The following is a 22,774-nucleotide window of genomic DNA, read 5'->3' as shown; positions in this document are numbered from 1 at the left end:
CACAAACACTGGCTCACCCCACTGTGGGGGGAAGCTAGGGTTGCCGGGCTGTTAAAAGTCCAGTCGGCTCTGCGCAGCTCCTGGAAGTAGGGGTGATCAGGGAAGCTCTGCATGCTCCCAACCTTTGTCTGTCTTGTCTGTTTAAATGGTAAGCTTTTTGCGCCGGGGACTGTCACTCGTTACATGTTTGGACAGTGCCTAGCACAATGGCGCCCTTATCTGAGCTGGGGCCTCCAGGCACTACAAAATAAAACAATGATAATAACAAACTCAGAATTCTAGTTTATTTTTAAAAATGTAATACAGTTTTAGTGTTAGGAGAAACTATAATTCTCACTTTTGACATCACAACAGACTAATAAACTGACCACACAGTGAGAAAGCAACAAAGACAACCAAATAAAGCCAAAATCATTAACATGAAACTTACACTAAACATCCTACCAGGAAGGTGCCGAGAGCACTTTGCAGGGCCAAGCCCAGAATAATCAGTCCTGACGATCCAATCTTAAATGCTGCAAACTGATGGAAAACAAAAGTTGAGTTAGGAAAATAAGAATTAAACTACATCCCAAAGGTAATTTTAGTATTAGCTCACTAAATTGAGACATGGAAAGTAAGCCACTCCTTGCTCTATAGCTTCATCTAGTGGAAAAGAAAAGGCAGATTAACTTCATCCAAGCAGTTTTCAAACCTGTTCAGGTCCCAGCTTTTAATATGCATTGCCTTGGGGCCTGCTCAGGGCAGGCAGCCTAATCTGTTTTGGAGTTAGATTTTCCAAGCTGCAGTAAATTGGCTCTGAGCACTATGTTACAGGTCAATTTTTCTTATCCATTTCCATATGTCACTATATCTCCTCTGCATTTATTTTAGAATTATACACTCAGTACCACAAAATGCAAGGGGGAAAGGAGACATTCAGTATATAATTGATTTTAAAAGAGAGATTACTTACCAGGAGCCAGTAACCTGTTCGTTTCCTCTGTGCATTCAGACTATTCTGTTGAAGTCCTCTCTAAAGTGGTAACCTCAGAAGAGATTGTCCATCTAGATCAGCATTTCCCAAAGTGTGGTACATGTACTCCTGGTGGTACATGAAAGTATTTCAAGGTGTACACGGCAGAATTTTTTATTTTACTTTATCATAGGTTTTTTTTAGCAGCAGAAAACAAATCACTCAAATTTAATATATAAGAATGGTGTACACTTGTACAATAGAAACACACAGGTTTACATTGTAACTAATCTGATAACACGTTCAGTAACATCTAATAGCACAGCAGAGCCGATGCAAACCACGTGTGCGCGTTACCGCGGCTCGGGCAATACGCTTGCCTTTGTGGCATGCGCAGAAGTCATACTGATGGATAAAAGATAAAAGTGAATAACTATTGGTAGTAATCTAAAGATCTGGCTACATCAGACAATTGTGAAGAACAAAATTAGTGAAACATGTGAACCATCTGTAAGTTTATTGAACGTATCAGCAGCAAAGAAAACGAAAAAAGCCCGCAAATATGTTGAAGAATATTTTAAACTGGGATTTTCGTGGACTGGCGATGAGGTGGAGCCTGTTCCACTATGTGTGATTTGTTACAAGACTCTCACAAATGAAAGTATGAAACCATCCAACCATTTCGATAGCAAACAAAGAATACGAGGGAAAACCTGTAGAATTTTTTGAAAATAGGCGCAAAGATCTCCAGAAATCCCAGAAAACAATTTGTAATGTGACGGGAGGTGAAAATATGAAAGCTTTGGCAGCTTCATATAGTGTAGAGCACTTAATTGCAAAGTCTGGAGCTGCTGAAGAGATTGGCGAGACATAAGTAAAACCTGCAGACAAAGTAATGGTGCAAGTGATGATTGGAGACAAGGCTAGCAAAACTATAGATTGTGTCCCCCTCTCAAATAATACTGTTCATCGTAGAATCACAGATATGGCTGAAAACGTTAAGCAGCAATTATTGTCAAGAGTACAAAAGAGTTGCTACTATGCACTGCAAGCGGATGAATCCACTGATATTGTGAATTTAGCTAATCTTTTGTTGTTTGTCAGATATGAGCTGAATAATGAAGTCCACGATGATATTTTGTTCTGCCAACCTATGCCAACACCTGCAACCGGAGAAGCTATTTTTAAAGTTATTGATGACTTTATCAAAACTAATGACTTGGATTGGAGTAATTGTGTTGGAATAAGCACGGATGGCGCCAGAGAAAGGAGTTTGATGACTGGTTTGAAGAAGGGAGTTGTTGCACGTACTCAAGCTGTTGCACCAGAAGCAAAAATCGACTCATTGTTGCATTCACAGGGAAGCACTCGCACCCAGAACATGCAGGCAGATCTAAAGCAAGTACTGGATGAAGCTGTGAAAATAATCAATTTTGTGAAAGCCCGCCCTCTGAACACCCGGCTGTTTTCTCAGCTTTGTGATGAGATGGGCAGTGATTACACACACCTCCTATTTCACACTGAAGTGTGTTGGCTTTCACATGGAAAAGTTCTGAATTGCCTGTTTGAGCTGTGAGAAGAACTGCAAGTTTTTTTAGATGAAACCTTTAACGTGTGAGACCGTATACACGACTGGAAATGGCTATGCAAACTAGCATATATTGCAGATATCTTTGCTCATTTAAACAACCTCAATCTATCTTTGTAAGGGAAACTCATATCCATATTCCATGTTCAAGACAAAGCGAGCACCATGGTTGCAAAATTGAAACTGTGGCATAAACATCTTAGTCGTTGTGAACTGGATTCCTTTCCATTTCTTCATGACTTAGTAATAAACTTGACTAACGAACTTGATAGTGATGTTTTGCAAACCATGAAGCAGCATTTGGAAAGCTTGCAGAAAGATCTTTGTAAGTATTTCCCTGAACTGGACTGCACCTTTGAATGGATAAGGAACCCTTTTATCATCAATGTTCAAACATTGCCAAATAACCTCTCTGATTCAGAAGAACAGCTCTTGGAGCTGGCTTCAGATAGCTTCCTGAAAACAAAATTTGAGCAAAATACACGAACGTCATTTTGGCTGGGGGTTAGCTCTGAATATCCAGCTCTATCCGACAAAGCTGTCAAGTATGTTCTGCCTTTTCCCACCTTGTATTTGTGTGAGATCGGATTCTCTACTCTGGTTGGCATCAAACCAAAAAAATGAAATCATCTTATTGACGTGGAGCCCCATCTTCATCTTAAGATCACAAACATTGACCCAGATATCCCTGCGATAGTGTCTGGTCAAAAGCAGTTCCATCCCTCACATTGAATAATTTGGTTTGTACTGAAACTTTTTCAATACCGAATGAGTAAGTATTAAAACTAGTGCTTTCTTCACTAACCTAATCAAACCAGCGTATTTTAATTTCAGAATGCTATGAATTCACCATATATATTATATACATACATATACACACATATATATACACACACACACACGCTGTTCTGCCAGACTGTTGATTCGCTTCTATTATTTTAATTATTTATAGTACTATTTCTATATGTAATTATTATTTCTATTAAAATTTTTGTTTCAACTGTATGTAATATAATTTTGTATTTCTAATAACATTTAATCCAGAAGGAAACAAATTAGGAGTGTGTTATAAAAATGTGGTTACCACCGCCTGCCAAAATTATCTTCACCGGAGAAGGGGAACGCCGGTAAGACGAATGTCTCAAAAGGAGTATGCAACTGTTGTAAGTTTGGGAAACACTGATCTAGATCAACAACAAACTCCTTAATCCTGCACTAAAATTCACACTTCCTGCCTACCTTCCCCTCTACCCTGAGTTCTCTATGTAAACAGGAGCCTGTGGTTCAGGAGAGCAAACTGAGGTGGCTGGTGGCCCAGCAGATGCACTCTCTTATAAAGCCTTGGGTACTGAACATTCAATACCATGAGAGGGTGCTCAAGCATCCCGCAACAGACATGGCTTTGAAGAGGGCTCTGTAAACTCGGTGCAGAAGCACAAAACCCCACATGTGAGAGGCTCCCTGATTTCCCACTGCTTGGCCCCATGGAACAGTGCAGGGAGCCGCCCTGTAATTCAGTTGACTCCCCCGCTGTGAAGGAATCTGTTGAGGAAGAGGCAGCTGCAGATATCACCCAGCAGACAGGGCAACACAAAAAGAAAAGTTGGGTGCAGAGTGCAGCAAAATGGCAAAGTGCTGAAGTCTCTGGCACTTTGGAAAAATGCCAAATTCTGCAACCACAGAATAGCAATCACAAGCTTTTCTTCGCAAGGGCAGGAAATAATTTTTTACACGAAAACTGAAATTCTGGAGCAAGATTCTGCCACAAGAGGTGGCTTCCTTGTCTGAAGAATACATGTCACTGGCATAATCCATGCAATTACGCTGCACAGGAAAGTTAGGGTGATGATATTAAGTTTATTTATAAAGAGGGAGGGCGGGGCTCTGTTGTGACTTTTAGTCACAGCTCTGTATAGTGGGTGAGGAGCAGCTATCCCATCCCAGTGGGAGTGCTGGAGGCATTGTGCTTCAGTAAGGCACAATGCTTCCTGGGACTTCTAGTTGCCCAGGGGAGCAGACCTCCTGCTACTCCCCCAAAAGGGATGCAGCATGCTTTCTCTTTCACACTCAGCCAGATCTGCTACCTATTGTTTGTGGGAGTAGGGTTGTCAAATTTCTAACTGCAGAAAACCGAATACTCTTGTCCTGCCCCAAGGCCCAGACCCCACTCCATCCCCCCTCCTTCTGTCACTCACTCTCTCCTACCCTCACTCATTTTCACCAGGCTGAGATAGGGGGTTGGGATGAGGGGCTTGGAGTGCAGGAGGGGGCTTCGGGCTGGGAGGTGGGGCCAAGGGGTTTGGAGTGTGGGAGGAGGCTCTGGGCTGGGGGCAGAGGGTTGAGTTGTGGGAGTGGGTTTGAGGTGCAGGCTTCAGGCGGCACTGACCTCAGGTGGCCCCGGCATTTCCCGGGGACAGAGGAAGTCTGCACGGAAAACAGCAGCAGCATGTCCCTTTGGCTCCTAGGTGGAGGAGTGTCCAGAAGGCTCTGTGCACTGCCCCAGCCCGCAGGCGCTGTCCCCGCAGCTCCCATTGTCCATGGTTCCCGGCCAATGGGAGCTGCAGCCAAGCGGACTTTTAGTGGCCCAGTTGGCAGTGCTGACCAGAGCAGCCAGGGTCCCTTTTCAACCTGGCGTTCTGGTCAAAAACCAGATGCCTGGCAACCCTATGTGGGATACATAGCTTTCTTTGTCCCAGTTCTTCCCACCCTTGGAGTGCTAGCAAGGAGCAGTCCCCTCTGCTCTGGAGAACACAAGGACTGCAATTGTGGCCATTGTCTGCCCAGGGAGCACAGAGGACATGTGGGGGAGAGCCTTACTTTTGCTCTCAGAAGCTAGCAACAATCTGGCCCATAATCTCCACTTCAAAGGTGCTCATGGCATTGTGCTGTAGTACAATGAAAACAGAAAATATCATACTGTCACCCTCCTGAAACTAGATAAGAACAACCAATGGGGAAGGAGGTTTGACACAAGAAAAATAAGGCCAAACAAAGGCAGAATAATAGGAGTGGGAAAGGTTATCAATATGAGTTCAATACCCACCTCTGGGGAAGCAAGATCTCTGCATTCTCAACTGTTTGCAGGCAGACTCTGGCAGGTTTAGCAATCCACTGAAGTGTTTAAAACATTCCACATCAAGATGAGGATGTCATCTGACAAGTAAATTTTTCTTTGAATGAGGGTTCCTTACGTGGGCTCCACTCTGAGTGTGAATGTGCTCCAGATGCCTGAGACCAGAAGATTTTTGCTAGCAGAGTTGATTTTTCCATGCTTGAGCCCTGCACCTCCTTGACCTCTGAACTGAGAGCATAAGGGGTGGGGTGGACTGCCTGCCTCTCCAATTCCTTTATCATGCCCGTGGTCCAGACAGAACACCTTCAGTGTCTGCAGCATTAGGTGGCCTTCTTCTTCTAACCTTCCTCTCCTTCCCCTCTGCATGAAGCCTTATCCTTCAGTTATTCATGGTAAAAAGGAACTGGAGAAGCGGTCAGTCTCCGTTGCCCCTTATGCCCATGGTTCTTAGCACGAGCCAATGAGGCACATAGGCAAAGACTAACAGAGACTGCTAGCAAAAATCTTCTGGTCTGAGGTGCATGGAGCGCATGGGAATCCAGAGTGGAATATACTAATAGGGACCACAAGTCTTGAAGAACTCCAGTTACTGTATGAAGTAACCTTTCCTTATTGCTATTCCTTATGTCTCTAGTGTGAGAAGTTACAATAGTATTTTTTCAAATAGAATACGGTATTTTGACTGTTCTGATTCCTCTTAGCTTACTGGTGGGGGAGGGAAATGTCTCTTGGGAAACTTCTCCATGAGACTGTTAGGTGTTGTAAGTTGGAATGGCATCTTGCCAAGGAGGTAGTTTTGGCTTATGATGATGATTGTGAAGCAGTTTTCATAGTAATGTGCTATGCTTTCCAGCACACAGCCTATTGGAACATATGGCCCTATATGCACAATCTGGATATGAGGGTAACAACTTCCTGTAAAAAAAGGAAATAAGTTTGTATTGGCAGGGAGATGAACTAAATAAGATATGTTAGATCCCTGCACCAAGCTAACACATTAGAAAACTATCTCATTATAGTAAAATGTAGTAAAGTAGGCAGTTTCTCACCAAATGTAGAATCAGTGACTACAAACTCGAGGTGGAAACTGGGAGGCACAACTTACAGTCAAAACCCAGAGAGGCATGATTATGCAATTAACATAACAGAGGAGTGATGGAAACAGAGGGTTGCTTTCTGTTCTAATGTCCAAAATTAGAGGGAGTATTTCCTAAAGGCATCAGGAAACAGAAAAGACATCTCAACAAAAAGAACTAAGGAAAAACTACATCTAACTCAGTGAGAAAGTTGGCAGAGATGGCATCATACTGCTCAGTAACCTGCCACTGGCTTGGGACTGAGCAGTAATGGCAAATGGACATAAGGGATAAGCCCCCGACACAGAGTGTATCCACATTGGATCACACCTACCTTCGTCAGATACTAAAAAGAAAATTGATTTAGAATCCAAATAAACATGTGTTTATTGCTATTCTCTCCTTTGTAGTGTGGCTGGATCAAAATACCAGGAACATCTGGAAAGTGCTACAATGAAGCCTGGATTTAGGCCCCAGTTCAGCAAGCTACCTAAGCAAATGCATAAGTCCCAGGAACATATTTATTTATCGTTGTGATGTGATGAAGCAGGGAAATTGCCCACCAGCACAGCAGGGGTTAAAGAGAGCCTTTGGGCCCAGTTAGCCCCGCCCTGCTATATCTACAGCCAATGCTAGGCCCGAAGGGGGAAGAAAAGGAGAGTCTGGCAAAGAGGTAGAAGAGGTCTGGCAAAGAGGTAGCTGCCTCCCTACCTGAGAGGAGGGGGGTCACTAACCTGCCAGCGGAGACTGCCACCAGGGAGTAAGTATGGTCTCCTCAGCCAAGGGAGACGTTGTGAGGTTTGGTCTCACCAAATTTAGGACTACCCTGCCTGAAGAATAGGGTTGCCAACTTTCTACTCACACAAAACTGAACACCCTTGCCCTGCACTGCTCCTCCTCTGAGGCTCCGCCCTTTCCCCCCCTTATCAGAGGCCCTGCCCCCCACTCACTCCATCTCCCCTCCCTCTGACGCTTGCTCTCCCCACCCTCACCCACTCATTTTCAATGGGCTGGCTCAGGGGGTTGGGGTGTGGGAGGGCTCCAGCTGGGGTTGCGGGCTCTGTGTTGGCTCGGGATGAGGGGTTTGGGGTACAGAAGGGGGCTACTGGCTGGGGGTGGAGCCAAGAGGTTCGGAGTATGGGAGGTGGCTCTGGGCTGAGGCAGGGGGTTGGGGTGTGGGAGGGCATATGGGCTCTGGGCTGGTGGTGTGGGTTCTGGGGTGGGGCCAGAAATGAGGGGTTCAGGGTGTGGGAAGGGGCTCTGGCTGGGGGTGTGGGCTCTGAGCTGGAGCTGAGGATGAGGGGTTTGGAGTAAAGGAGGGTGCTCTGGGCTGGGACTGTGGGTTTCGGAGGGTGGGAGGGGGATCAGCACTGGAGCAGGTGGTTGGGGAACAGCAGGGGTGAGGGCTCTGGCTGGGGGTGCAGGTTCTGGGGGGGATGAGGGGTTTGAGGTGCAGGAGGATGCTGCAGGCTGGGACTGAGGGGTTTGGAAGGCAGGAGAGGGATCAGGGCTGGGGAAGGGGGTTGGAGCACTGCGGGGTGGGAGAGCAGCGTTGCAGGCTACGGGCAGCTCCCAGAAGCAGTGGCATGCTCCCCCTCTGGTTCCTACACGGAGCTGTGGCCAGCCCTGCACGCTGCCCTGTTCGCAGGCACTGCTTCCGTTAGCCACGGTTCCTGGCCAATGGGAGCTGCCAGGCCAGTGCTTGGGGCGGGGGAGCATGCGGAGCCCCCTTGCTGCCCCTACGTGTAGGAGTTGGAGGAGGGACATGCCGCTGCTGCCGAGAGCTGCGCGGAGCAACGGCAGGCAGGGAGCTTGCCTTTGAAAACCAGACATTGGCAACCCTACTGAAGGAGCCTGTGACTGCAGCAGGGGGCTGCCCAGGATCCATGGAAGGGCACTAAGGCAGGTAAGCCACCTCAGTCAATTGGATTATAGGGGCCATGCCCCAAACTGAAGGGACAGTGGTAGGAAGTAGCCCGGGGCAGGTGGGGGAGGGTTGACTCACAAAGAGCCCTGGGCTGGGACCTGATAGAGTGGGAAAGCCTGGGTCTCCCCTACCTCTACAGCCTAAAAGACGGAGGCACCTCATCAAGGGAAACAAGGGGCTGGAGACCAGGTGTGCCAACCACTAGGTGGCCAGCCCTCCAAGTTCCCTGTTACAATCTTGCTGAACTGGGGCTGTAGTTCTCTACTACTTATGAAGGGCTGTGTACCTCTGCCCTCATTCTAAACCCCTTATGAATGTGCGGCTGGCTTATGTGAATCCTATATTGTAATTACCTAGTTTATTTTTTTTTCCAGATTTAAGATTTTGAAAATGTAATTAGGCACTTGTGAAAGGTGCCAGAATGGCAGCTCCAGAGTCTGAAATCCTCTCCTTATCCACAGAAGAAAAGAGCATAGGCAGCAGCAGTGCAAGTTTCCCTACAGTATCTCCCTATGTGCTGCCAACCTGCCCTGGAGGAACCACCTTCTAGGGGTGAGTAGCTAGCTCAGCCTCCATGCCCATTCAGTCTAATGGCTCTAATTCATTCAGTCATCTATCTTTCCCATATATATTCAAAGCTATATACTCTTATGTATTTGTTTTAATGCTTCCACCAATCACTATGCACGCTCAGAGATAAGGCTCAGTCCGTCACACAATACAACTTTCCAGTGTTATTTAATTATCATGTTTGCTATTGCTGCAATTTAGAATAAATACTCTTTAAATCAAACTTGGGTCATATTCCTGATATTTACAATCATTCCTACAACTGAAGGGAACAATTATTGGCACTAAGTAGGATGGAAGGAAAGAAAGCCCAAAGCTTCAAGGCATACAGCAGATGATATATGTGAATTTTACAGCTTACAGAAACTATACACAGTGTTTAGTCAATTTAAAGGTAATGAAGACAAAAATGACATTCTAAAACTCAGAGGAGTCTAAGATGTGTTTCTAATACCTGATGTGTAAACTTGGAGAGAAAGTTGGAAGTAAATTGAAGACTTGAAAGAAATTAGATTACTTGAGAGGGAACTGTAATTGAAAAAAATGAGATGTGTGCACTTGAAATAAATTTATTTACTACCATGGGATTCAGTAATTGAAAAAAAGAGAAACTTGTAGAGCGGAGCATTTGAAATTGACTTGAGTGAGAGAGCAAAAGAGAGGAGTGCTCTACTGAAATGAATTTCCTGATTGATTTGTAGTACTAAACTTTGGAAACATAACCAATTAACTTGAAAGTATAATCTTTGCTCTAGGGAGTCGGGCATTATGGATTTCGAATAGGACACTAACATACTGTGGGCTGAGTGGGACTTGCCTCGTCAAAATTCCCCAGTTCTTGGTCAATGCCCTGTAATAGTTTGTCCAAGATATAACCAGTGCCTGCTTTACATCTAAATTTTTTAGGTAGGATGCTAAAACTTGCTTCTCCTCTATACGTGCTTATTCAGGGCTCAGATGTACCTTTAAGTTACAGTCCCGCTTGGGGGTAGAACTGGAGCTGTACCATCCCAGAGATAGCTCAGAAAAGCAGAACTTCTCCCAGGGCTGGCCAGTACATATCTCAAGGTGTGCAGGTTATTCTTCCCTGCATGACCAGCCAGCTCCACTTGCTGGTGCATGGCTAGGGTTTGTGGGGGATTCCCCTATCTCATCTGCACTCCCAAGGAATACATAAGGAGAACAGCCTCTGTCCAGTGCAGAAAAAGCAAATGTGGTCTGGACTGCACAATTGTGCACAAGGATCTGAGGTGCATCTTGCATCCTCAATGATGCACCATCATATTGTGTTGGGGGTGCAAAGCTGTAAGCATTTCTGTTTCTATGTAATGCATTTTACAGAAATATTCACATGTGCTCATCAGGAGTCCAAACCTGCACCACTATGGTGTATGGGAGTTCTACTGACTTCAACGGGAGCAGGGTTAGTCGCTAATTAAAGGTACTTTTGAAAGTTTCTCCAGTGCTGCATATTGGCCAACAATATAGTCCAGCAGCTACTGGGGCTTTTATGGAGCCCATTCCAGAAATGCATTTGACAGTCTTGTATCCTTATATTCACAACTTTTACAAAACTATAATCTCTTGTACAAAGTATGCCTCATGAAGTATTTGAAAACTCATAATTTGCTGATCATTGTACGTGAAGTTATGAGATTCTACTGTATGACATTGCTGAGATATACTCCAAGTTTAGAAAAACAGGCACAAACCAGTTCCTCCGAGACAAAGGAAAACTGACACCTGGTTGAGGCATCAAAAAAAAATCAAATGGACTATCACCTAGTTAAGTAGCCATTCTTTGGCAGGAAGAAAGGGGTGAGAGAAATTTACATCTTGGCAATAGAACAGTTGGGGGTTTTAATGTAACCAGACTCGCTGTTGCCTGAACCCCAGCTGGAGATGATTTCTCAAAGAGGAGGAAAAGATATAAAAATGAGTAACAGAGGCCTCAAATCACCTCTCTCCTCTCCACATCAACAAAGTTTGAAAGACAAAGAAAGCATCATTGAACTGGTTGAAGGAATCCAGCCAGACAGCTGTAAGCATGTGGTGAGAGAAACCTTTAGCTTTAAATTCACTTAACTTGTTAAATTAGGTATGTCTATATTTTACCTTTTATTTCTTTGTAACTAATTCTGACTTTTATGCCTCATTACTTGTAGTCACAGAGAGATGGATTTTAAGTACTTAAAAGCAAGTTTATTATCTAAGCTGGTGTGTTTGGACTTAAGTTTTTGGCAAACTACATTTGAGATAACTGGGTTTGTGCATATCATCTTTTATTAATGAAATGATGGACTTGTATTGTCCAGAAGGAAAGAGCTGAGCAGTACAAGAGGCCCATTCCTGGGAACAAGTCTGGGAATTTGCAGGTGTTACTCTGTAATATAATTCAGGAGTGACTGGCTAGAAGCTCCCATCTAATTCAGATGGGAATGATTTTTGCACGCTAGCAGCTAATGTGAACAGACCAGGAGTGGTGGTTCTCACAGAGAAGCCCTGTGAAAGGCACTCCAGGTTGAAGAACTGAGAGGACCGCTGTTCAGTCTAGATTGTTCCCTGGGTAATATTACAGTGTTCAGCACTTAACTCTGGTTCTACTTGAAAACGACCAGTAAAATTGGCATTGTGGAGTTCCATGCCTGGAGTCTGAAAGATTCCAGGTCAAATGTGCTTGGTTTACAGGTTTGCTTGCATTTCAACTACTAGCCTTGCAACCTCTGCTTGTGAATAAAGAATTGAGCGGGGCTCTTTCTGCCTCACACATACCCTGTAGAATATTTATTAAAAGTTGTCAAGGTGCCTTCCCCACTCTGAACTCTAGGGTACAGATGTGGGGACCTGCATGAAAACCTCCTAAGCTTACTTTTACCAGCTTAGGTTATAACTTCCCCAAGGTACAAACTATTTTAGCCTTTGCCCTTGGACTTCCACTGCCACCACCAAACTTTATCTGGGTTCCTGAGAAAATGTAGTTTGGAAACGTCTGTCCCCCCCCAAAATCCTCCCAACCCTTGCACCCCACTTCCTGGGGAAGGTTTGGTAAAAATCCTCACCACAGACCCAAACCCTTGGATCTTAGAACAATGAAAAAGCATTCAGTTTCCTTACAAGAAGACTTTTTTAATAGAAGTAAAAAAGAATCACCTCTGTAAAATCAGGATGGTAAATATCTTACAGGGTAATTAGATTCAAAACACAGAGAATCCCTCTAGGCAAAACCTTAGTTATAAAAGACACACAGACAGGAATAGTCATTCTATTTAGCACAGCTTTTTTCTCAGCCATTTAAAGAAATCATAATCTAACACATACCTAGCTAGATTACTTACTAAAAGTTCTAAGACTCCATTCCTGTTCTGTCCCCAGCAAAAGCAGCATGCATACAGACAGACACAGACCCTTTGTTTTTCTCCCTCCTCCCAGCCTTTGAAAGTATCTTGTCTCCTCATTGGTCATTTTGGTCAGGTGCAAGTGAGGTTACCTTTAGCTTCTTAACCCTTCACAGGTGAGAGGATTTTTCCTCTGGCCAGGAGGGATTTTAAAGGGGTTTACCCTTCCCTTTATATTTATGACACAAGTGAAGTCAGGTCTTCAATGACACCTGTGGATCCTCATTGCCATTGGTGGTTTTGGATAGATATAATTTATTAGTCCTGTAATTGGAACTTTGTAAACACTACTGTTGAGGATGCACAAGAGGGAATAGAATCTTCAACTCACTCCCACCTACCTGTGTTGGCTCTACAGGGCTAACAGGAGTAAAATGCAATTAAAACTTTAATTTAGTCACAAGTCAGGGCATGGCTTATTCCATGATTTCACTGTTGTAGAATTCAGCCTCTGCTGCAAAATCATGCTCTAGAATCTCCGCTTTCGCTTAACAGTTCCTTCTGACATCCAGACTCTTTCATTCTTAGCCTTGCAGAGCCAACACCGCTAACAGGAATAAAAATAGTAAGCTAGTTTGCCAGTGAAGTCAGCACACATGACTCTGAATATATATACAGTGGACAGATCTGAGTAAGAAGGTGCTACTATTTATTCAACACAGTTGCTTTTCAGAATAGAAATGCTCTTCTGAGATACTCTAAAAGGTGTCCTTTGGTGCTATGCTATGGCTGAGATGCTGAGTGCTGCTGTTCTGGAGTGCCTCCTACTGAATTGCACATATGTGCACTACACAATCTGGGACACCACAGCAGCTGGCTCATAAGAATCCTTTGTGTTCCATTATGCAATGACTGGAAGTAGTGCAGAGGATTGGGATGAGGGTTAGTTTATTTTTAACATTTTCTTTTTTTTAATTGCTCTTGAAATGCTAAAAATGTAAAAAGTGTTTGATTGCAAACCACTCCACAGTTCCTGTGAATACCTCACAAAGAATTTTTTTTTTTTTTGGAAATAAAAAGCTACTTCCTGTAAGGAAAAGTTGTCGGTCTACTGCAGTAGTGCAGATCACACCCATTTACCCTCTGATAGCTGAGCCAAACAGAGTGTGAGGCTAGACATACAGGAGTTGGTCAGCCCTGTAGAAGTGCTTGCGTTGTGCCAGGGCTGAGCCTCAGCACCTCTAGGCTGGGCAGTTCATAGCCCTGGCACCTCTGGGCTTGCCACATCCATTATGAAAGGAAAAACATTTCTTGAGCCCTGGCACCTTTTTTAATTACAAATTAAGCACTGCCTGTAGATTCGAGAGTAGCTGATTTACCAGAACCAATAGATAGATCTGCTGCAAGGGCTGGATTCCAATCCCTGTACCTATTTGGATATGGGCTACAGATTTCTGTTTCACCAGCAGCTAAGGACAGCTCAACTATTAACCTAAGGCCTAGAATGCTGCTAGCTGTGACGACTCCAGACTATTTGCTGATAGAATTCTGAAGTGGTTGGAAAAGAACCGCGTCTGCCATTCTCAAGCTCTGAAGATTGCAGGTGACACCAGTCTACATATTATAGTCACACTATAAAGATGGAGAACCACTCTCAGAATAATGGTGGGGGGGGGTGTGTGAGTGTGAGTAAGAGCAAGAAAAAGTATAAAGTGTAAATTGTATTGAAACTTTTATATTTAAATATCCGTAACCTTAACAAAGTAGGGAAGTCTGTAAAGGAAAACCAGGAGATTTGTTGCCTAGCAGCTGTGGAGTGGTTATAGAGTGACTGCTTAACACACGAATTGCTGTATTTGTCCTCACACTATAACAGATTTTGTTAAAGTTATGTATTGTATTTGAAATACTATTTACAATGTTTTTATAATATTTACAATGTTCTTTGTGTATTCAATGTTTGCACAAAGAATGTGTATGATACTCTGACATTCTCTGGGAACTATTAACTACTTATCAGGCTCTTATTAGTGTGTGAGGGGAAAAGAGAGGACACTTAGGCCATCTCTGTATTAGACAGCATACAGTGCACTGCTGTACTGATTCAGCTGTGCCACTGTAAGATCTCTTGTGAAACCTCTCTGTGCTGCCGGGAGAGCACTCCCCCATCAAGATAATTAAACCATCCCCAACGAGCGGTGGTAGCTATACCAACAAAAATGCTGGTGCAGACATAGCCTTAGAGAAATTTTATCTATTTTTTCACTTGCCTCAGACTATATCAACACTGAGGCTTGGTCTGACCTAACTCTGTAGTGTAATGTAAGGCAGCTTGCATCAACCTAATTATGTCAGTGTCTACACTACAGCCTTGCTCCCACCAATGGAAATGCCCTACTACACCGACTTAACTCCACCTCCACAAGAAGCATAGGGCTTATGTTGGTGTAGTTAGGACGATGCAGTGTCTGTGTACACTGTGTGTTACTTTGGCAGTCATTCTTGTCAACCCCCAGATCCTTTTCTGCAGTACTCCTTCCTAAGCAATCATTTCCCATTTTTATTTGTGCAATTGTGCACCTCCTAAGTGGAATACTTCACATTTGTCCTTCTTGAATATCATCCAATTTATTTCAGGCCATTTCTTCAGTTTGTCCAGATCATTTTGAATTCTAATTCTGTCCTCCAAAGCACTTGCCACTCCTCCCAGATCGGTATCATCTGCAAACTTTATATGTGCACTGTATAGACCATTATCCAAATAACTTATGAAGATATTGAATAGAACCAGACGCACAACATATCCCTGTGGTACCCCACTTGATATGCCTTTCCAATTTGACCGTGAACTATTAAGTTTTTCAACTCGTTGTGGACCCACCTCATCTTGGCTGTATTTCTCTAGTTAGCTTATGAGAAGATCATGTGAGACCGTATCAAAAGCCTTACTAAAGTCAAGATATATCATATCTACTGGTTTCCCCCACCCCCTCCATCCACCAGGCTTGTTACCCTGTCTAAGAAGGATATTGGGTTGTTTCAACATGATTTGTTTTTGACAAATCCATGCTGACTGTTACGTCTGACCTTATCTTTTAGGTGATTACGAATTGATTATTTGCTTCATTATCTTTCTGTGTACCAAAGTTAAACAGACTGGTTTCTAATTCCCTGGATTGCCCTTATTCCCTCTTTTATGGATAGGTACTGTATTTTCCCTTTTCCAGCCCTCTGGGCTCTCTCCCATCCTCCAAATTCTCAAAGATAATCACTAATGGCTCAGATCTCTTCAGCGAGTTCCTTGAGTACTCTAGGATGTATTTTGTCAGCCCCTACCAACTTGAAGACCTCTAACTTCTCCAAGTGATTCTTAACTTGTGCTTTCCCTATTTTAGCCTCAGATTCTACCCCATTTACATTGTATGACTAAAAGAGAATATCAATCAGTGCTAACTTTTTTGGTAAAAACAAACAAAGGCATTTAACACTGCATTTTCTGTTGTCTTTCCCTCAGAGTAATGGGGCTACTTTGTCCATGTCTTCCTCTTGCTTCTAATGTACTAGTAAAATGTTTTCTTGTTACCGTTTGTCTCTAGATAGTTTAATTTTGTTTTATAACTTGGCCTTTCTAATTTGCTACCGCCATGCTCATGGTGGTGCGGTTTTTTAGTTTTTATGTTCAACCTTCATAATTTGACCTAGTTTCCACTTTTTGTATGACTTTGAGTTTCACTTTGGTGAAGATCTTCTGATTAAGCCACGGTGGTTGCTTACCATACTTCCTATCTTTCCTACATATTGGGATAGTTTGTCTTTGTGCCCTTAAGGTCTCAAACTCCCATATCTCCTGAACACACTCATCCTTTAGACTTGCTTGCCACAGGATCCTACCTACCAATTCTGAGTTTGCTAAAGTCTGCCTTCTTGAAGTCCATGGCCTTTATTCTGCTGTTGTCCCTTCTTCCATTTCTTAGAATTATGAAGTCATCGTTTCATGATCACTTTCACCCAAGCTGCCTTCCACCTTCACATTCTCAACCAGTTCCTCTCTATTTTTCAGAATCAAATCTAGAACAGCCTTTTCACTAGTTGCTTTCTCTGCCTTCTGTAATAAGTTGTGTCCAATGCATTCCAAAAACTTGTTGTGTCGTCTGTACCGTGCTGTATGTTCCCAACAGATGTCTGAGTAGTTGAATTCCCCCTTCGCTACAAAATCCTGTACTTTGGATGATTTTGTTTAAAAGGGGGGAAAAAGCTTCATTTGCCTCTTATTCCTGATTAAATGGTCTACAGTAGACATCACCCTTGCTTTTTACCACGTATAACCTTACCCAGAGACTTTCAACAGACTTTCCCACTTCTGTCTCAACCTGATATGTCCTTTAATAAAAGAATACCATAGATTCATTTTAAGGCCAGAATGGGCCATTATGACCCCTCTAGTCTAATCTTTTGTATTACACAGACCATAGAATTTCACCCAGTGATTCCTACATCAAGCCCATATCTTGTGGTTGAGCTAGAGAATATTTTTAAGAAATCATTTAGAAAGTGGTGGTTATCTTTTCAATTGGTAGGAAAGGGAAAAATGTAAATTGGAAGGTAAGAGTACTATCTCAGATTGTTTTGGCTATGTAAAGGCCAACTGGGGAAACTACTAAACACTTTTAAGCTTTATCATAAGTAGTTAACAAGCTGCAGTAAGCAGTCACTGTTGAAAGCTCTGTATTGTCTACAGAGTTTGCAGCTTTGTTAATTTTTTTAAATGAACTGATTTTAATTTAGCAACGGACCCAATAATATGAACCAGAATAGTATAAGAAGAATAATAGTAGAAAGGTATAGAGGCTGCTACCTTTAGGATGATAGGTCAAATCCAGGTAAGATCAAGTAATTGAAAATCACTATCGAATGATGTTTTTGAAATCATTTTGTGATAAAACCACCCTGACAATCTGCACTTTTGTTGGTAGTGTTCATGTACAGCTCATGGAGACTGTTACCTTCACCTCTCTGGTTGCAGCATACTGACAAATCTGTATGGAGGAAAGTAGGAGGCTGTACCTGATCTGTCTCTACGTACCGAATGTCAGTCTCCAGTGCTGCCAATCAAGCACCTTTTGCAAGCGCTAAATTTACGGGGGGAATAATTTAAGTGAAAAAGAAGGCATGGAAACGATGAGCATACCTGTAATTCAGAGACTTAAGTATAACTCTTAGTTGGCAAAATTTACTTAAACCATTTCCTGCCCCCCCTCAGTACAGTGGAGGCTGTACACTGCTGGTTCTAATCCTGCATCTGCCACTGACTTGCTGTGTGTCCTTGGGCAAGTCTGATTTCCTATCTGTACCTCAGCTTACTCATCTGTAAAATAGAGAGATGATACTTACCTTTTTGCAAAACACTTTGAAATCCTCAGATAAAATGTGGAAAGTACTCATTTCCTGAATGTTTAGAAAATAGTGCATTTCATTGGCAGGATGGGGTAGTGTGATGAATAGAACTAGAAAGAGGGGCAGGATTTAAGAGGAATCTATCTGGTATTACACCAGGGATTTGGGAATGCATGCTGTTGCTAGGTTTCTACCTGACAAAGACAAGTCTGCCAGCATGTAACACTGACCTCCATGCATGCTCACTAAAGACCTTCCTCCTACAGCTCCACCTGGATGCTGAATCACCTATTGCTAATTAGGTTCTTCATAAGTGTTTTCCCCTGTTTAAAGTCTAATTGTGGAGACACAGACAATATAAATAACTTCCACTGTAGGAGACATGCCAATACTACAACTCTGGTGTCTTTGGGAAGTATGTTCTCATAGGTTATTATTTGTGTACCTAAGTAGCCATAAAAATACATTTCCCCTGCTAAAAACTATCACTAAACAGAAAAATGTGCCAACCAGACTTCTTTTTACAGACTCTCAGAAACCTCTAATGACAACTGAAACTACTCATTTATTTGCTGTGCAAAACATTGAGAGCTGAAATAGAACTGAAAGACGGACATTCTGTTCTGTGTGTGTCTACCTCTCTTTCTCCTGTTTTCTTCAGTGCCATTCTCCACACATGGAAAGACTTCCCAATGCCTCAACACCAGGCACCCAGCTTCTCTTAATTCAAATTCCCTCCTTAAAACTCAGTTCTTTCCCAAGGTTTAAAAAATACTAACCTCTGCCCATTTAAAAAAAATGCAGCAGCTGAATTGCTGACAGCTGCCCTTCATTGAAATACAGACGTTGTAAACTGCTCTTTGACCAACTACCACAGTCTTCCAGTGCATCTTGTGCTTTCTGTCTATTGAAATAGTAAGTTCTTGGGGGCAGGTCTGGTATCTTTCTGTGCATTATACCCAGCAAAGCATACCAAAGGCACTTAAATAGTTTATGGAAAAGGACATCTTCAGAATCCATTCTAACAATTAAGGCTCATTTCATTCAAAATCATGGGCAGATTAATTCTCTCCCCCAACACAGGTGGAAAAGCAAAACTGGCTGCATCTTTTATACTGTATCCAGGAGGCTGGGGAGTTGGGATCCAGAGCAGCTATGGTCCCATAGTTAAGAGTGCAGCCAGGTCCTTTTAGAAGCCTTTATTAGTGTCTAATGTTCCTCTAGTTCAATAACAGCTTGATAGTACAGCTATGGATTTTCCATATAGTTAAATTCCCCTTTAAAAAGCACATACTGTACTTTTACAATGCTGGGTTACAAGGAAGCAAAGTTATGTGTTTGTATTTAACTGCAATAGTTATAGCATGCATATGAGTGTGAAACTGACTCAGGCCAGTCCTTGCTTACAGACAGCCCCCCAACCTGAAGCAACACCACACAACAAAAGCACTAACCCAGGAACCTATCCTTGCAACAAAGCCCATTGCCAACTGTGCCCACATATCTATTCAGGGGACACCATTATAGGGCCTAATCACATCAGCCACACTATCAGAAGCTCGTTCACCTGCACATCTACCAATGTGATATATGCCATCATGTGCCAGCAATGCCCCTCTGCCATGTACATTGGCCAAACTGGACAGTCTCTATGTAAAAGAATAAATGGACACAAATCAGACTTCAAGAATTATAACATTCAAAAACCAGTCGGAGAACACTTCAATCTCTTTGGCCACTCGATGACAGACCTAAAAGTGGCAATTCTTCAACAAAAAAACTTCAGAAACAGACTCCAAGAGACTGCTGAATTGGAATTAATTTGCAAACTGGATACAATTAACTTAGGCTTGAATAGAGACTGGGAGTGGATGTGTCATTACACAAAGTAAAACTATTTCCCCCTCCTACCCCCCCACTGTTCCTCACATGTTCTTGTCAACTGCTGGAAATGGCCCACCTTGATTATCACTACAAAAGGTTTCCCCCCCACACCGTTCTCCTGCTGGTAATAGCTCACCTTACCTGATCACTCTTGTTACAGTGTGTATGGTAACACCCATTGTTTCGTGTTTTCTGTGTATATAAAATCTCCCCACTGTATTTTCCACTGCATGCATCTGATGAAGTGAGCTGTAGCTCACGAAAGCTTATGATCAAATAAATTTGTTAGTCTCTAAGCTGCCACAAGTACTCCTTTTCTTTTTGCAGATACAGACTGACACGGCTGCTACTCTGAAACCTGACTAACATTGGTAGCCAAAGCAGGGAGGTCTCATTAGAATTGAGACTGTTGCCCTCTCCTGGGGTCTCTGCAATGCTGTGGTTAGAGAATTTAAAGTCAGAAAGGATCAGCAGATCATCTGGTCTGACCTACTGTATATCACAGGCCTCCACCCCCAACTTCAAACCCAGCAACTGAAATTAGACCAAAGTATTACAGCCCATCAGAAACTAGACCATCCTGTGCCATGGGCAGAGAATAGGAGGGCCCACGGTGCACCAGTGCGTGAGGCCACTGTAGTGGCAGGGAAATGATTGAGTGAGAGCCTGTTAATCCTGGCAAATGATCCACAAGCTGCAGAGGAAGGCAAAAAAAAAAAAAAATAAGCCCCAAGGTCACTTCCACTCTGACCGGTGGGGAATTCCTTCCGGCCCAAACATTTGGCAATCAGCTTGAACCCTGAACATATGAGCAAGAATCAGCCAGTCAAACACCAGAGAGAGAGAGACAATGCCTGTTGTTGTTGCTGTATGTCATGTATTAAATAATATTTGTGAAGCAAAGGGAGAAACCTTACCGGCAGGGTGGAGAGGGGGAATTGGAATGTCTGCTGAATTTTTAACAGCCAAACACAAGGGCAACAACGACAGCCTATCAAGAAGCTGTACAGCTGAGGAAGGCCTTAAAAGATCATTTTAACAGTGCGCCATTGTATTGCTGTGCGCTGCTTTTGTGTACGTCCGACTTTGGCCTGAATATGGCTCTCTGATTTATAAACACCTTTTATGAATTCGGTGGGAAGGGATGGTGCTTTAGTCTCTGACAATTCTATCTGGTGACACCCAATAAATATATTGTGATTTATTTATTTTTCCAAAAAATGTAATTTTTATTGAATGCATATACACAATGAACAAACACTGTATTGCTTGCAAAGGATACATTTCTTATGTCTTTTATTTTTAAGCTGAGATATTGATGTCAGTATCTTTGTTTGTAACTAATTTGATTTTTAATACATTAAAATTTCATCTTTCATAAAACACTATCTGGATGCCAAAACATGCTGGCTTCTAAATGATTCTAATATTCTCTTATTTCGTTGCCAGTTCATGGTTTTTTAAAATCGACTATTTTAAAAGTCAGTTCCTTTGTTCTCGGACCATGCAGAAGGGTGCCATTTTGAATGACTGAAGGAATTGGGGAGGAGGGTGGTTCAGGCATTGCAAAAGAAAAAATACATTTAAAAAAAAATCATGCAGCTATGCACCTACCTGTGCTTCCTTCCCCTTCCTCTCTGGGCTTGTCTGGGTCTTGGTGCGTCCAGCTGCATATCAAAGAGCTCCTGACTCTCAGCAGGATCTGTATGCCCCTCTGTGTCCCCATCCTCTACAAGCTGGTCTTTGCTGGGCAGTGCTGATGGTCCCTTCTCTTGGTCTTACAAGGTGTCTACTGTCCCATTTGAGGTTAGTAGTTGAGTCCCCACGAAGTATGGAAGAAGAGATCAAGGACTTCTTTTCTGGTCCAGGCAGGAATACTTGGTTTCGCTGGACCTCTGTTTTTGTGCTGGGCCAGGCATATCTGCTCACAAATGTGAATTAGCAGGAAAAGAGACATTTTTCAAAACACACCGAGGATTTTAAAGCTGGGCACGGAGGCACTTCCAGTGACTGACCATCATGCAATGGAGTTCAAAATTATGACTGGAGCAGTTATTGTTGCAGGGACAAGGGCATTGCTGGACTGTGGCTGGAGGACTGTTTTACAAGCACAGGTAAGGCAGCATCCACTGTGGTATTTTGCTGGCAGAAGTATGTTGGCTGAGGAATTGTCCAGGGACCCAGAAAGTGTGGGTTTCACCAGGGGAATCAAATTTTGGGTGTGGACACATGCGAACCTATGGTGACAAAAAGCAACTTCGTCAGGTGGAACAGGCCCCTTTCTCTTGCAGGATTCATCCTACATGTCATCTATTAGTTAAGGGATTTAAAAACAGAGAGAAACTGTGAGTGCTGACATTAAGAAAGCGATATTCATATTTCTGAGCCAAAATGGCTAACTGAGAATTCCAACTGGTGTGAAAGTTCATTTAGGAGAATCAATTATGTGGAAAACGTTTGAGCAGCAAACTTTTCTACTGCTCTCAGACAATGCTGTGATTATTCCAAACAGCCACAGTCACTTTCAGATGTTGGAGAAATAATAAAAGAACAGCCAATGTGACAAAGCTCTGTCCTTGCCTCTGTGGGTCCCGCATTTCCTGGTGGATTTTGCTAGCCTCAGAGGCTCACTGTGACCCTCCACGTAACCCTTCTCTCTCTAGAGACAAGGGTCACAGTCTACTGAGCCATTTTCATCATAAGCCAGCGAGGGAGGTGAGGAAAAGATATCCTTCCTTGCATAGTCTCTGTTGTCTCCCAGTCTCAGTAATTAATCAGGGGGCAAAAGGGGCGGGGGGAGAGCCCAGGCCCACCCTCTACTCCAGGATCCAGCCCAGGGACCCTAATAGTATCAGCTATGGTAGCTGACCTTTTAGAAACATGACATGTACAATTCCCTGGGCTACTTCCCCCACAGCAGCCCTCATTTCCTCAAGCTCCACTTCACCCTCACCTCAGGGCCTCCTTCCTTG

The 22,774-nt window shown here is 43.2% G+C and overlaps 1 long non-coding RNA gene across 1 annotated transcript; it reads right to left on the bottom strand.

Moving 5' to 3' along the window:
• Positions 1-364: 364 nt before the first annotated feature.
• Positions 365-22,486, bottom strand: LOC311514504. The gene is made up of 3 exons (XR_014709894.1): positions 21,417-22,486; positions 956-1,084; positions 365-522 (listed from the first exon to the last, which is right to left on the bottom strand). It is a non-coding gene; the product is annotated as an uncharacterized lncRNA (long non-coding RNA).
• Between the last annotated feature and the right edge of the window lie 288 nt (positions 22,487-22,774).

This window comes from Lepidochelys olivacea (genome assembly GCF_965140295.1).
Source record: "Lepidochelys olivacea isolate rLepOli2 genome assembly, chromosome: 1".
Lineage (NCBI taxonomy): Eukaryota > Metazoa > Chordata > Testudines > Cheloniidae > Lepidochelys > Lepidochelys olivacea.
Note: the sequence above shows the minus strand (reverse complement) of the source record. Positions and strands in the feature narration are given on the sequence as shown.